Raw genomic sequence first — 4,753 nt, 5'->3', positions numbered from 1 at the left:
GGAGCAGTGGGTCCCGCCGCCTGGCCCCGCCCCGTGCCCCCCCCGCCCCGCGCGCGCCCCCACCCTCCCTCCCTCCGGGCTAGGCTCGGGGGCTCGGGGGCTCCGCTCCCCGGGGCTTGGTATTTTCCAGGCTGCGGAGGTACAGCTGACGGAGCTCGGAGCCCCGCCCCGCCCCGCCCCGCAGGGTCCTAGCGCCCGCCCCCGCCCGCCCTGGGAGGGGACGTGGCCTGGGGAGGACTCGTCCTCAACCCGGGGTTTGGGGACAGGGCGAGAAGGGGCCAAGTTGGAGTGGATTCTGAGAGGAGGGGCCCTGAGGTGCTTGAAGAGGGATTCTGGAAGTTAATTGGGAGCCCCTTCTCTCCATCCCCCTCCCATACGTACAGTTATACACCCCTGCAACAACCTACTTACACACGGCACGCTGTCCCCAGACATCCCAGAGGCACCCCCACACGACACTCCAGAGACCCAAACATGGGCACACACCCCCGCCACAATCAAAAGCAACTCAGAGATGCCGAAGCTTGCATCCCCCACCAACCACGAGGCACACCAAGCCTACACACTTCTAACCCAGTTCCCAGTGAGGTTCGCAAACCCTGGCGGAAGTTGATCGAACCCACTAGACTCAAGGTTCGCAGACTGACCAGACTTGAGCAACATCTCTTCAGTCTTACTCCCAGCTGGGAGCTTTAACCCGGGCCCCCTGCAGCCCAGGATTGTGGCCATTGTCCACCACCACCTGTCCTGAGCACCCAAACACCTGTCCACACAGCTCCCATAGACTAGACTAGGCTCTTCAAGAGCATCTGGCCCCAGAGTCTGGGGCTCTTCTGTCCCTTCACAGGCAGAGCTGGCCAGAGCTCCAAAGCTAAGGGGGCAAGGCGGGTTCTCTCCACGGGGGCTCCAGCCACCCCTTCCAGCCTGGAAGGCGGACATCTGCCCCCTGGGTCCTAGTGCCAGCTCTGCCTCTAGGCACTTTGTGTGAACTGAGGCCAATAGTTCAACTTCTCTGAGGCCAGGCCAGAATAAGTGTGGCAGATGGCCCAAGGCTGAGCATTCACTCACACCAGCGACTGGCCCTTGCCCAAAGAGGGGCAGGAGGGCCCATGAGAGCTCACCTGGATGGGCAGCTAACTTGCCCAGGGTCACACAGAGAGCACATAGTCATGCTATACAGGACCCAGGTCTCAGCCTCCTCCCACCCCAGGGTTCTTTGCTCTGCTCTGGCTGCTGGGGCCTCTCTGGGCCTTAGTTTCCCCATCTGTAGAATGAAGGAATCAGAATGTATAACCTTCTAGCCTCAGCATCCTAGAGCACTGGGATAAAATAGCTTTTCTTAAAGGTGCTAGAGAAAGACGAAGAGTTGTCACAGTGGGTTCACAGATAGAGGTGTTTCTTCCTATAGTGCTGAGGACTCCAAGCACTTTGTGGATCAGGCCTGACTTTACAAGCGAAGGGGGGTGAGCAGGGAGCCGTGATGGCAGGTGACCTCAAGGGGTATTCTGCAAAGTAAATCCTGTAAAATGAGTTGCAGGTCCCCATGAGGTGTGACCACCTTCAGTCTCCAGTATGTGGGAGGCACAGCCGGATAATCACCTCCACCCTTTCTAACCCAGATTCTTTAAATGTGTGGGAGTGGGTGGCAGAGGAGCTGGCTCTGGGCGCAGGAGGCCGGGGCTCTGGTTGTCTGCTATGGACCTCCTCTCTGTCCACCCCAGCTCTGGGCGGGTCACTGCCCCTCCCCTGGCCTCAGTGGTTTTATCTGACAGCCTCGCAGCCAGGTGGGTGGGAGACCCAAAAAGGAGTCCAAGATCCTACTTTATGAACTGTCGTCTCTGGAATCTACCATAAGGAAAAGAGATGGGAACAGCGGCCTGGTGGCTCCTGGCTTCTTAGGGCCCCAGTCACACCTCGGCACACAGCAGGCACCAGGGCAGTAAACTTTTCGGGCCCATCACCCAGTCGGGGGTAAAAGAGATAAGGCTGGGGTGACAGCAGGAAGGGCAGACTGACAGAGAGCTGCCAGTCTGAGGGAGATGCATAAACTCAGGGAGGTACACGTGGCCGAAACCACAGATTAACCAAGAATGAATCTTTTGGGTTTTGGGTCAGAAGAAGTAAGTGGCCAGGTATGCCTGCTTCAGTGGCCATGTCCTGGGCTCAACCCTGGGTCCTGGGTTCAGGCCAGGCTAGCCAGTAGGTGGGCAGAATCACTCCCCACCCTACTCATCATTCATTTGCCCTTGCAAGTCCCCCCTGCCATGTCCCCCCAAATTTAGGTATCTCTGGCTCAGGGGTTTATGACAGCCTCTCAAACATGACCGCCAAACACCGCTGAGCAAGAGAGAAGGAACCTGTCTGCTCAAGGGCAGAACAGTGAGCCCAGGAGGGCTAGGAGAGGGACCTTGGAGGAAGAGTCTGGAGAGGAGTTCTGGAACTTGGCCACCCCTGCTTCCCATAGCCTGGCAGTGCCAAGGGCCTGTGGACCTGGGTTCAAATCCAAGCTACACCGTTTCCTAACTGTGTGACCAAGGGCAGGTGACACGTCCTCTCTAAGCCTGTTTCTTCATCAAAAATAAAATTCTTTTGAGGGGCGCCCGGGTGGCACAGCGGTTAAGCGTCTGCCTTCGGCTCAGGGCGTGATCCCGGCGTTATGGGATCGAGCCCCACATCAGGCTCCTCCACTATGAGCCTGTTTCTTCCTCTCCCACTCCCCCTGCTTGTGTTCCCTCTCTCACTGGCTGTCTCTATCTCTCTCTAATAAATAAATAAAATCTTTTTAAAAAATAAAATAAAATAAAATTCTTTTGAGATGAGAATTATTGCAATGAAAAGAGTTGTACGTGTGGCAGCTTCACCCCCAAATAACCAAAAATATAACTGGGAGGGGAGGTAGAGAGAATATACTGTCCAAAAATGGCATGTTTCCAACAAAAAGTGTTAAGGTAACATCTTGATACGATGGTGGTTAAGATTCTCACGAAAGATTAAACAGTGGAAAAGGTTGGCCAGGTGGGCCCCTGCTCGGCCCCTTGCAGACCCCTGCCCCAGCCATAGGGCCCCTCCACCAGAGGTGGATGGAGGTATTTCTTTGGGCCCCCAAGGCACGGCCCGGGTCTGGTTCCTGTCTGGGTCCCAAGCCCCACAATGGGGCATCGCCGAGCAGGAGTCAGAGTGGGTGCAGAAGGCAGGAGCTTGTGTGAGAAGAAGGTGCTTAGCAAACTGAGAGGCGTCTGGGAATGTGAGGAATCATGACCTAGGGCACTGGGCACATGCTGGGGCTTACACACGCCCCGCACAGAGAGAGCAGCCGAGGCTGTGAGAGGCACAGGGACACCCCTGAATCACAAAGCCCAACAGAGCCCATGTGGGGACCTCTAGTACCACAGGATTGTGATCCCCGGAACGGGGGCTGTGGGTGGTTTGGGGACTCACACCAGACTTTGCTCACTGTCCCCCGACAGTTACTGGACGGAGGTCAGGGCACCTGCCTGGAGCCACCCGTGACCTGGTCCCTAACACTCTCTTCAAATCCCCCACTGTGTCCCCATCAGAACTAAAGATCCTCAGACTAATGTCATCTGTCCCCAGCCCCTCACTGCACAGATGGGGAAACAAAGGCCCAGCTAGCAGGGACAAAGCAGAGATAAGAGCCTAGGTCTCCCAGCTCCTAACCCAAGGCTCTACCCCTCTCCCCATTATGTGCCACCCCTTTCACTACCCTAGGGGGGGCGGGGGGGCACAGTCACCATCCTCTCTCTGTCTTAAGATTCAGCCTCTGCCCAGGGCCCCCACCCTCCCCGGTGTCCTGGACAAAGAGGGACCACCAAGTCTTGACTTGCTCCTGGGCGTTTCCTCCTACTCACCAGCTAGTCAGACAGACGGATGGCTGCCCCGATCTCCCCTCTGGGAGATGAGGAGAAGGCCCCCCCTGGCCCCTTCTCCCCCCACCCCCTCCTCAGGGGTAACCCAGCCTGCCAGTTTGGGTGGAGAAATTCCCAGGTTGCCTAGGGCAACGAGGCAGTGTCCTGGGGGCACTGTTCTAGAAGATTGGGCAGTGACCTGTGTGATGTCACCAGGAAGCAGCAGAGTCGAGAGGTGATTCCAGAGGCCTCTCTGGAAGGGCCCAGGACAGAGCACTCTGAGGCCCCCAGGGCTGGCTTGGCCTTGAGAGAGACGTGTCCTTTACAGTCTGACGGCAGGTAGCAATAGGCTCTGCATCCCAGTCCCATCTGGAGCCGGATCGAAGTGTTTGCCCAGGGCGAGTCTCTACCCTGCTGAGCCTCACTGAGCAAACAGCCCAAACCCTGCCCTGAGGGAGCAGCCAGAGCCTGAAGGAGTCGCAGAGCCTTACCAGCAGTCACCCACATCCTGGCTTCTCCTGGTGACACTGTCATAGCCACATACCATCACACTGGTGTCCTGTCACAGTCCCGCACAACCGCATGCCACCTCAGTCTCCTGCACAGCCAGCCGCGCCCAGGTACACACGCTTGGTCACACCAGGCCACCCAGAGCACCCACGGAGAGTTGCCGGATAAAACACAGGACACCTAGGGAAAGTGGATTTCTAGATTAGCAAAGAATCGTTTTTCCTGTAAGTTTGCTGCCAATATTTGCTACATCCGGCAACCTGTCACCCGAGGCACCGCCACACCCACATCACAAAGCCTCGGAGCTGCGCCCGCTGGCACATCGGTCCTCTCCAGACCTCAATCCCCGGCTGGCCAGCGCTCGCACAGACAGCACC

This window comes from Ursus arctos, unplaced genomic scaffold (genome assembly GCF_023065955.2).
Source record: "Ursus arctos isolate Adak ecotype North America unplaced genomic scaffold, UrsArc2.0 scaffold_22, whole genome shotgun sequence".
NCBI classification, from domain to species: Eukaryota; Metazoa; Chordata; class Mammalia; order Carnivora; family Ursidae; genus Ursus; species Ursus arctos.
This window is presented reverse-complemented; position numbering follows the sequence as displayed.